The sequence below is a fragment of the Sminthopsis crassicaudata genome, chromosome 1 (assembly GCF_048593235.1).
Source record: "Sminthopsis crassicaudata isolate SCR6 chromosome 1, ASM4859323v1, whole genome shotgun sequence".
NCBI classification, from domain to species: domain Eukaryota; kingdom Metazoa; phylum Chordata; class Mammalia; order Dasyuromorphia; family Dasyuridae; genus Sminthopsis; species Sminthopsis crassicaudata.
This window is the reverse complement of record NC_133617.1, coordinates 619,349,775-619,361,971: the sequence shown is the minus strand read 5'-3', so window position 1 is coordinate 619,361,971 and position 12,197 is coordinate 619,349,775. Positions and strand designations below refer to the sequence as shown.

General features: G+C 35.5%; 1 non-coding gene across 1 annotated transcript; it reads right to left on the bottom strand.

Moving 5' to 3' along the window:
- Positions 1 to 9,001: 9,001 nt before the first annotated feature.
- Positions 9,002 to 9,123, bottom strand: LOC141552395 (U6atac minor spliceosomal RNA). Its single transcript, XR_012485188.1, has one exon. It is a non-coding gene; the product is annotated as a U6atac minor spliceosomal RNA (small nuclear RNA).
- Between the last annotated feature and the right edge of the window lie 3,074 nt (positions 9,124 to 12,197).

The following is a 12,197-nucleotide window of genomic DNA, read 5'->3' as shown; positions in this document are numbered from 1 at the left end:
AGCTATCCTGATACATCATATCATGTGCAAAACATTGTGTGAGGGGCTGGGAGACACAAATCTGTACTTCTATTCGTGGTCTCTCTTTTTAAATCCCAGTCCTATATTTTCCGTTAAAAACTACAGGATATGTTAGAGGCAAGACTTCATAACTCAGATCTTTCTGATTCTAGGGCAAGTCCAAGTTCCTAGGCTAAGCCTGATGTAGAACATCTTACTCTTTCTCCCTCATTCTTAGCCTAAGGTCCTTCAATTTGAGTTTTCTCCTTATACCTCCCTTTACTTTTTCAAAATTGAATTCTAGACATGAATGAGAAAGCTCTGTGGCAGGGCACTGAGAATTCATTTCTTTTGTTTTCAGAAGCAATCACTGCAAAATCTTAAGGACTCAACTTCCAGTCAAGTTCCAGAGCATACCATCCAGATTCCACATACCTACTCCAACAAAACTCTCAAGTTCTCACCAGGTTGACCAATGATCAAGAAATCTAATTTGAAACTGCAGTAACTTCTATTCCAGAATTTCACAAGAGGTCAGCCAACAGCTCAAGGGAAATAGGAAAGGGGGCTTGCCAGGAAAGTCAGATGGCCAAGAACACATGTATCCTGAAAAGCTCTGTGTCCAGAGGTAAAAGAGAGGAAAGGGCTTTCTTGTGGTAAGTTAAGAAACTTAAGTGGGTAGATACCCTATAAGTGCCAATGAGTAACTATAAACTAATACAATGTCCACATAGGTAGAAACAAGTCCAAAGGCTTTTAAATCCTCAATGCTGTGCCCTGAGGCACAAGGAAGAGTCAAGAAAATCTAGAAATCAAAACCTCAAAGATTCATGGTAAGGGAGTGCTCTCACCCCAGAAGGTAGGAATCAGTAAAAGAACCCATGAAATCCAGCATTTTATAAACATTAAATTGATAAACAAAGGTCAGTTTTAATTTTTATGCTCCTTTCCTCTCAGTTGGGGGTGTTTAAACCCACTGAAATGTGAATGCAATACAGAAAATGAAGACAGACATATTTTAGAAAAAATGATTTGCTTGAGGAGGCTGTCAAAAAAATTACACTTTTCTTAAGCTCAGTCAACAAACATTGACTAAACACCTAGTCTGTTCTGCATACATGGAATACATATGAATCCAAAGAAAGGCAAAAAAAAAAAATTCTTGCTCTCAAAGAGCTCAGTCTTTTTAAAAAATGTTTAATTTAATGTTACATATGTTTCAATTACAAGTAAAAGGTTTTCAACATTCATTTTTGTAAGATTTTGAATTCTAATGTTTTCCCTCTCCCTCCCTTACCTCCTCCTTTACCCAAGAGAGCAAACAATCTGATATAAATTATATATGTACAATCAATTTTTAACATTTTTCATATAAGTCATGTTTGGAAAGAAAAATCAGAACAAAAGGAAAAAACATGAGAAAATAACAAGTAAAAATAGTATGCTTTGATCCACATTCACTCTCCATAATATGCAATTGGCATTTTTCATCTAAAGTCTATTAAAACTGTCTTGGGTCTCTATTTTGCTGAGAATAGCTAAGTCTCTCATCTTTGATCATCATACAATCTTGTGTACAACAAGCTGGTTCTGCTTACTTCCCTCAGCATCAGTTCATACAAGTCTTTGCAGGCTTTTCTGAAATCAACCTCTTTATTATTTCTTATAGGACAATAGTATTCCATTACACTCTCATACCATAATTTATTCAGCCAAAACCCAATTGATGGGTGTCCACTGGATTTCCCATTCCTTGCCACTACAAAAAAAGAGTTTCTTCTAACATTTTTGCACATGTGGGTCCTTTTCCGTCTTTTATGATTTTTTTAAGATACAGACCCATTAGTGCTTACAGTATCATGAGAGAGACATTAAAACATCTATGTACAAACAAGCTATATACAGGATAAATTGAAAGTAATCAACAGAGGAAAGACACCAGAATTAAGGGGAATACTTTAAGGTTTGATTTTAGCTGAGACTTGAAAGAAAACAGAAGACTGGAAGCAGCAGTGAGGAAGGGAAGAATCATAAGTATGAAGGACAGGAAGTAAAAATAACAAAAGTTGGGAGATGGAGTGTCTTGCTTGAGGAATAAGCAAGGAAGGTAATGTCACTGGATCAGAGAATATATATATATATATATATATATATATATATATATATATATATATATATATATATATATATATATATATATGAAATTAAGTAAGATGTAAAAAGACAATTAGGTGACTCAGTGGATAAATCAATTGCTTTGGAATCAAGATGATCTAAGTTTAAATCCTATCTCAGACACTTACTAGGTGTGTGATTCTGGGCAAGTCACTCTGCCTCAATGTATTGGAGAAGAAAATGACATACCATTGCCTTATCTTTAACAAGAAAAGTCCATGGATAGTTCTGGTATGTCTTAGGCCACAAAGAGTTGGATATGACTGAATGGCTGAACAAGAAAACTAAGGGAGAAGGGATCTGGGTTACAAACAGTTTTGAACACCAAAAAGAGACTCATTTTGAACAGAAGTAGATAGTAGAAGAAGAATGAGAGTGATCCAGGCATGAGAAGATAACAATCGAACTGGGATATAGGGAAGAGAACAAATGATAGAATCACAGACTCCTGGAATGTCATAACTGAAAGAGACATAGGAGCTCTAACCCCTTCATTTTATAGATGAGGGAACAGGGTCAAGAAGCAAGATGACTTGTCCTACCAGGTCCCATAGTTCAAACAATTAGTAATGATGTGGCATAAAAAGTTGCAATAAGGTGAACTGAAGGAGATAAGATTTGGAAGTCAAAAGTGAGTCTGATTCAGTCTACAGGAGACCAGGAAATAATCAGTGCCTCTGCACAATGATAAGAAAGTCCATCCACATTGAAGGCCTCAGGAGGAAATAGTGTTCAGCTAGGGACAGCAGTCCTTTCAGATACACAAATACTGAGGGATGAAGAAACAGAATGGAAAAGCAAGCAGAAAGAGGAATCCAGAAAGGAATTTATATAAATGAAAAACAGCCTTTATAATCAATAGATTATCTGCCCAAGCAGATAGAAGAAGGCAACATCAAAAGGGGAAAGAAACTGAGGATACCATGGTCAGGGAGCAGGGTGAAAAAGGAAGGGATGTGGGAGGTGCTGAAGGACTGATTGAAAAACAAAGGTTAAAGAGAGCATTTGGCATCAAGCAGAAATGGGAAAGAGAAGGTAAGAGATGACCTGCAGGGTTAAAGGAAGTTACAGAGTTGTTTTTTCAGCCTGGTCCAGATAATTGTTGGAAATCTGAGTGACAATTTGAGGGACTGATCAGAGATCAAAGCCAGGTAAGAATGTAATAAGGAAAAAATTAACAAAAAAGGAGGGGGATAGCAAACATAACCAAAATATTTAAGGATACTGGGAGCAAAAGGATCTAGAAAATGGGGCAAAATGGCTATTCACAACTGAGTTATGAATTAATTGATCACTCTCTTCAGCAGCATTTACGAGAAGGAAAAATAAAATCATAAATTTAGGATTGTTTTCTTTCATATTCCAATCAATAGCAACTTCCTTTTCACAATGAGACTTTAAACAATTAGGGAAACATTTCAGTTTCTAGCTAATGGACCTAACAATGATTACAATTTCAGGAAAATCACTTCATCCAATTGTAGGCATACTAGAAAAAAGGAAGGGGGGAAGGAAGCAAGGCCATCACTGTAAGTTTTGAGTCACTGTGAAAAATTATATCTATCATCTGATAATCCCTTAAAGACTTTGGTCTTCTTTCATTTGGGATAAAAATGTGCTGGTCTCAGACCAGAATGCTTGTGGGATTGGGCATCCGGAATCAGGGAGCCTCCATGGTCTCTGATAGCTCTGAGCATAGTCCTAACTCTTTGTAAGTTTCTTCATATCCTTTTCTTCCCTCAGATATCTGGAAATGGTAAAAGAACAAGAAAATTCCCATCATGCTCCTTTCTTATATAAGAAGTAGCAATCACAGACATGACTACAATTTTTGGCATTGAGTAGGAAAGTGCTATTCTTTGCAGACCACAATTATGTTGTAAAACTGAAGATCCTAGATTCTTAAAATGTAGTTTAAGGTTGATCTGCTCTGGAAAGAGCACCAGCTCTGAAGTCAGGAGAACCTGAGTTCAAATTTCGCCTCAGACACTTAACACTTCCTAGCTGTGTGACCTTGGGCAATTCACTTAACCCCAATTGCCTCAGCAAAAAAAAAAAAAATAAAAATGATCTGCTCTAAACTTCATATTTAAAGATAAAACATCTAGAAACGTTTCAACTGATTCAGGTCAAATTGCTAGTTAGTTGTTGTTTGTCCTTCATTCTTGAAGAGGACCCTGTCATCAGGGAGGGGATTCCAAGACATGCAAGTGAATTGGATTCAACTGAGGGAGGGCTGTGAAGATCTACCTCACTTTCCTCTTCAGAGCCATGTGGGTCCAGTGATAAGATATAGATCAAAATGACTAGAGATGGGTCTGGATGAAATGAGAGACCTTGACCTTTGTAGGTTAGGTCTTCAACAGACTTCAGGATTGCAGAACCATATATTCTTAGAGTTGGAAGGGACTTCAGAGGCCATTAAGTCTAACCTGCTAATATGAATTCCCTCTAGGAGGTACCTCTTTTCATTTTGGGACGTTTCTAATGGTTAGGAAGTATTTCTTTATATCAAGCTTAAATCTGACTCTCTGAAACTTCTATCCATTGCTCCTTGATTCTGTCCTCTAGGACCAGATAGAAGAGGTTTTATTCTCTTTTCACATGACAACCTTCCAAATACTGAACCTAGATATTATATCTACTTTCAGGTTTAACTATTACCAGTTAAATATTCAAAACTCCCACATATGAATCTTGTAAGATTCCCTCAGCTGAATGTACCTTCAGCTGAATGTATCCCAGTTGTTCCTAAAATGGGACATTCACAATCAAAGATGGTGTTCTAGATATACTCTAATGAAGGTAGACTACCCCATGACCATCTGCTTCTTTGTCATGGAAATCATGCCTGTATTAACATAACCTAAACTTTTCTAAGATCCCTTGTCTAATAAGACTAAAAATCTGATCATTCTTTACTCTGGGGTTCATATACCTCAAAAAAAAAGTATTTAAGATTTTCTTAAGAAGAAAGGAATACGAGTGTTTTCCTATGACTGTAATTAATCAAATTCAATAAACATTTTTTAAACATAATTCCACTGGAGTTATTCAGTAGAAATTAAAGATGTATAACTTGAGTTCAAGAGAAATACTGGGACTGTTGATATATGTCTAGGATCCATCTGTTTAGATTGCATTGGGTTCCCTAAGGACAAGGACTTACTTATTTTGGTTTTCATACCATTATGTACTAAAATGCATTGCACAGAGTAGAGGCTTAATAAAGGTTTCCTGAATAAATGAATAAATAGTTGGATGGATCTCTGGTCATGAATGTTATCATCAAGGGTAAAACTATAGGGGGAGAAGAGGAGAATAATTTTAAAGTTGAAGTCGCCATGATATAAAAAATAGGGGCAGCTAGGTGGCGCAGTGGATAGAGCACCAGCCCTGAATTCAGGAGGACCTGAGTTCAAATCTGATCTCAGACACTTAACACTTCCTAGCTGTGTGACCCTGGGCAAGTCACTTAACCCCAGCCTCAGGAAAAAAAGGAAAAAAAAAAATTTCAATCACTTTAGGGGCAGCTAGGTGGCACAGTGGATAAAGCACCAGCCCTGAATTCAGGAGGACCCGAGTTCAAATCTGGTCTCAGACACTTAACACTTCCTAGCTGTGTGACCCTGGGCAAGTCACTTAACCCCAGCCTCCAAAAAAAAAAAAAAGAAAAGAAAAAAAAAAATCTATAAAAAATAGGTTAAACTTTGTTGCTTTATGCTAGACCTGACAGGGTCTATATAGTTCAGTAAGGATATTATAAGTCTATGGTCATCTTTTAGTTTCATGGCCTACATACCTTAAAGGGAAGTTTAGTCAGAGCCAAAAAAGTCCTGAAAATAACCTCATGCCACCAAAATTGGACTGAATGCCATGTCACTTTAATTTACAATGAGAAAAAAAAATGACAAGTAGACCAGATATTTGTGGTAGTTACATTATTCAGTGAAGAGAGAGAGTGTTGAAGCTGGAATTAGAAAAAGTTGAGCTCAAATCCAGCCTCAGACACTTACTAATTTTGTGAGTCTGGACAACTTGTTTAACCTTTGTCTTACTCACTTTCCTCATCTGTAAAATGGGGGAAATAATGGCATTTACTTTCTTTTTCTTTTTTAGTTTTTTTTTTTAATTTCCAACATTAAATTTTATAAGATTTTGACTTTAAAACTTTTCTTCCTCTTTCCCCTCCACCTTCCTCAAGACAACAATCAATCTGCTATAGGCTATACATATATAATCATGTTAAACATATTTCCACATTAGTTGTACTATAAAAGAAGAATCAGAATGAAAAGGAAAAATCATGAGAAAGAAAAAACAAAAAAGTGAAAAGTAGTATGCTTTGATCTGCATTCAGATAGTTCTTTTCTGGATGTAGATAGCATTTTCCATCATTTCCATCATGACTGGAATTGTCTTGGATCATTGTATTGCTGAGAAAAATTAAATCTATTCTAGTTGATCACAGCACAATGTTGCTATTACTGTGTATTATTACTGTTCCTCTGGTTCTTCTCACTTCACTCAGCATTAGTAAATCTTTGCAAATTTTTCTAAAATCTAGTTTCTCATCATTTCTTATAGAATAATAATATTCCATTACATTGATATATCACAACTTATTTATCCATTCCTCAATTGATGGACATCCTCTCAATTTCCAATTTTTTGCCATAGCAAAAAGAGCTGCTATAAATATTTTTGTATATGTAGCTTCTTTTCCCTTTTTATTATTTCTTTGAAATACGGACCTGCTAGCAGTATTTCTGGATCAAAGGGTATTCACAGTTTTATAGTGCTTTAAGCACAGTTCACATTACTCTCCAGAATGATTGGATCAGGTTCACAATTCTACCACCAATGCAGTAGTATTCCAGTTTTCCCACATAATATTAGTCTGCTAGGTGTAGCATCTATTTTCCATGAATATTAGGAAAATTAAATTAAATAATAGCTATATATGAATAACTATGTGAATATGTTATCATTTTTAATAATATTAGTGAGACCATAGGAGAAACCACTAGAAATACCAATATCAAGGAGTACTTTGGTAAATGTGGAAAGCACAAGGAAAGAGTTAAAGGAGGTTGGACTAAGGTTCAATATTGTATGCTTTGTGATTTATTTTGCAAATGTCAGATATTGGTGAACAAATATACAATCCACTCTATAAAATATATGGTCATCTCAAATATTTAGTCATTTGCTATTTTGTAGATTATCCAGCCCTTTCTTTTTTTTTCTTCCCTTCCTTCTTTCTGATACTTACTTCTGATTTTAGTTTCTCTTCTCTGTTGTACTTCAGAAAATGAGGAAAAGTTTAAAAAAAAGATATTGACATACAACTTAATTTTACCCCAAAATTATATGCCATGGGCATTTCAGCCTAGTGGCTGACCTCTCAACATTCAGCCATATAATAGGCATTCAACAACGGAAAGAATATAAAGTGATTAAAATGAGTAGATGTACAAAGTATGATGGAAGATGAATGAGGCAAATTCTTGTCCTACTTATATTTTAATACTTCAAAATATATTTATTTACTTATATAATATAATCAAGTTGTCAGAAATACTTAAGTGAATTTAAATATGCATTGACACTTTAAACTAAGTTAACTTCACAGAAATTATTGATATCAATATGATGAAGGATAATTACAATAATTAAGTTTGTACAATTTTATGGATTAAAACCAATTATTATTGAATTAGCCACATTTGGGTATTGTGAATTTTGAAAAAATCAATTACTTAGTTGTTATATACTATTTAAATACCTTCATTATCACTTATTGTTTGGCTAGACTATTCCTTTACCAAATAAATAAAATCTCCTTTTAATTGCATTCATTACTTTTGACAACACCACACTACTCATCAATGATTCCAAAGTATACCCCTTTAACATGTCTCCAAGAGACATTCTCACTGCAAACGAATGGATCACCATTACTAAAAAAATTTTGTGACAGATAAGTGATAGGAAAAAAATATATGACAAGATTAGACTATGATGCAATAGCAACAACTTTAATACAAAGTAATTATTTAGAACATATAAAAGAAGAAAAGGCACCATAAAGGGTTAGAATAAGAATGATGGATGATTCAAATAGTAGCCTGGTGCTATTTGCATTGTATGTCATATATTTTTTCTTATTGAATCTTTTTTCTGTCTTCATTCTAATAATGTTGATCTTTTTTTTCTAAAAATTTAGTGTTTTAACTGGACATAAACAACTAATTCAGGAATGTTTCCCATGTCAGTGATGAGATTTTCCTATTTGTGAAACATAATCAACAATTATAATGTAATGTAATCAATGTAAATGTAATCAACAACTGAATAAATTGTGGTATATGAATGTAATGACATATTATTGTTCTATAAGAAATGATGAGCAGTTTGATTTCAGAAAAGCCAAGAAAGACTTGCATGACCTGGTGCTGAGTGAAGTGAGCAGAACCAGGAAAACACAGCTCCCCAATACTTCCCCAACTCTCACCTTCTGGCTTCTAAGAGTCAGAGATGATCTGTAACTTACTGAGGCTATATTCTCATAAGTGTAATGCTACAGACGAGAGACATCTGATCCTCAAATCAAATACAAAAGTCACAATCCTTGTTTAAGGAACTGTGTACAGATCTCTATAAAGTCATTTTTGTGATACCAGAATTCTCTTTTTTTAATAGAATGTAAATAGACTCACAAATTTATGGATGAGGCAATGATCCCTAGTCCTTGCACATGCATCATCAATTAATTTGTAACAGTGTCATGGGACTGATAAATTTGATCATCCAAAAAACAGTTAACTAGCAATGATTGGATGTCACAGAGTAGGTGGCAATGACCTAAACATATATATGTTGTAAAGGCTACTAGGATCTCTTCCATCCTTGTCAAGGGGAGTGTTAACCTTCCTCAATTGCTACCTAGCCTTACTCACTAAATGGGTGCAGCCTCAGTCAAATTGAGACCTGTTGAAGACCTGAGCTTAAAAAGCCCAAGGTCTCCCATGGCCTCTAGGGCCACCTCCAGTCCTCCTGTTCTGTATCTGGTCACTAGACCCAGATAGCTCTGGAGGGGAAAGTGAGACAGGTGACTTTGCACAGCCCTCTCTCACTTAAATCCAATTCACTTGTATGTCATGGCATTACCTCCCTGATGTCATGGTTTTCTTTGAGAACAAAGGACAAACACCAATGATAACTAGCTTAGCAGTCAGTCTTTGTTTAAATAAATGAAACAAAAAATAAATAAATAAATCCCCACAAATGATGATTCTCTGTTCAAATACCTTTTATCTACAAAATAGAAATAATAACCCCTATCATCACTGTCATCTTCATTATCAATTAGTATTATTGAAAACCCTCCTAGGGATATGACATTGTACATGTATGATGCTTGTACAACTCAAAATTAATGAGAATAGAGCAATGAATCAGTTTAGCTTGTGCTTCATAAATGCATGATAATATTACAATACCCTGGAGTCAGGAGGACCTAAATTGAAATCTGGTCTCATCCACTTATCAGTCATATGACTTTGGGTAAGTCACTTAACCCTGGTTGCCTCAAAAAAAAAAAAAATTAGATATTACAATAGCAGGAAAAAAAGATTTGTTTGACTTGTTGTAGTTTTAGTTCATTTTAGGTTTAGTTTTGGTTTTGGTCCAGATTTATGATTTCATTGATGGATCTCCCTCAGCAAATGTAGGTCGGCATCTTCTCTGCCAGATGTAGTCTTGGAAAGCTACCTGGAGCAACAAGAAATTAAAATACTTGCCCAGGAGCCCAGACTGTATGTATCAGAGATAGAGTATTCTGATTTTCATTCAGCTAAAACCTCTCTCCAGACAGAATGAGTTCAAATCTGGCCTCAGACACTCATTAGTTGTGTAACCTTGATCCATTCACTTAACTCTTAAGTTCTTAATCTGTAAAATGAGAGAAGAAAGTGACAAAACACTATGATATCTTTGCCAAAAAAAAAAAAAATGGGATCACCAAAAATAAGGCATGACGGAATAACAAAAACAAACAAAAACAAACACTTCTACATTCCTCCCAGAATGTTAGTATTCACAGAGCCTCATTCATAGAAGGTGTAACATGCACTCCTAGCAGTTACTATTACCAGTCAGTCCTAGGCCCAACAGAGTATCTTTGACCACTGACCTTTGCAGTGTCCACTCTACCCAGCTCACCTCCTCTGAGGCCTTCAAAGGTCTCTGGCCACAATTTCTTTAATAGTAGTTTAATTACCGGTAGCGCACTCAAGAACAGCCACATGTAATCTTAAAAGCCTTTATTATACCTACTCACATAATGCCCTGACTCAATACCCTGACTTGTTAGCTCCCTAGTGAACACCTGGTCTGAAGACCCACATGTTCACTACCAAACTTCTTACCTCTCTCAGCTATCCATCAGCTTGGCTCAGCTACCCCAGGCTAGGGAGCCAGGTTAAAGAGAGTGACTGGCTGCAAGCAGTGGGCTTATAAAGGGCCTGTGAGGTCACACACACAGCCAACCATCGAGAGAGCCGTCACCCATTATGAAACTATCTCAATATGACCAGGATCCCACCCACAGGGCAGTCCTATATCCACAGATATTACTTCTGGGCCACTCAATCTCCTGTTGCGCTGTGGCGCCCATTTAAAGGACACTTACAAGAAGGCATTTAATAAATGTGGAATATATTATGGTTTCACTTACATCCCCTAAAACATAACTAGATTCATTAGAGTTGTTGTTATAGTGTAAAGAGGTAGGTTTGTGTAGTGGATAAAGGATTATGCTTGAAGTAAGGGAGATCTAAATTAAAATCTAGTCTCTGAAACTGAATACTTGATGAACCTGGGCAAATCACTTTCCCCTTATGTTTCTTAAGGAACTTACTTTGACTTGCAATCTGTGGGTGGAGTTTTCACTCAAAGTTTTTCCACCTTGAGAAAAATCACAAATTCTTCCTGTATTTGTATTTGTCTCTATTATCCATTAACATTGGTATTCACTCTTAATCCTTTACAAGACTACTTTTTAAACATGAAACTGGAGTTTTCCACTTGTCTCATATCATAAAAATTGTGAAAGGATGAAAGAAAATAGTATTAACATATTTTAAAAGTAAGACACTATGCAAATAAGTTATTATTACTATCAAGTGAGATATAAGCACTTTGTGAATTTTAAAACGCTAAATAAATGTTAGCTTTTTGTTATTATTCTTGCTATTATATTTTAGAAAGCTAAGTCATTAGACTAAACTTTGAGCACTCAACACATCTGTCTTTGTTGGTCTGACTTTAAAAGGAATTAAGAAAGCTGCAGGCCTATGGCACATGGATGCCAAGTGGTGCAATATGAATTTTTATATTTAGCAGAAGCAGTTTGGTATTCTGGTTGGATTTGACCTCAAAGCCATAAAGACCTTCAAGTCTGGCCTCTGCTACATACTGAAAGGACAAATCATATGATCTTTGAGTGTTCTAGGCAACTCTTTAAGACTATAAAGGGAAGAGAAGATGCTGAAGTATTTGGGGGATGGGAGTTGCCCCCCTTCCCAATTCCCTATATGGCCAAAAACAGTAACTAACTCCTCAATCCCTGTTAATTTTATGTTCTTGAGTTTTGTTGTAATGATTTTCAGGTGGAATCAGCTTAGATGAATTTTGCAGCAATAAAAGATTGTTATATTGAAGGTCATTTTGTCTATTTTGCCAATAGCAAATTCAACGTTGCTTTGAAAGTACTTTTTTAAAAAAAGGAAACATTTATCTGTGATGTTATAATCTTCTGGATGACCTAATCTTGGATATTAATTTCAGTTGGCAGAGCAGACCATTTAGTGATGATTTTCATGTCTGCTCTATTGTTTCAGGCCAGGGGTTTTTTCAGGTGAGGAAGCCTAAGTTGAAAGTACAAAAAAGAAAGGAGTTGGAAACCAAACTCTGATTTTGAAAATATTCTCTTTTAAAATGCCATTGGCCTATGTTTC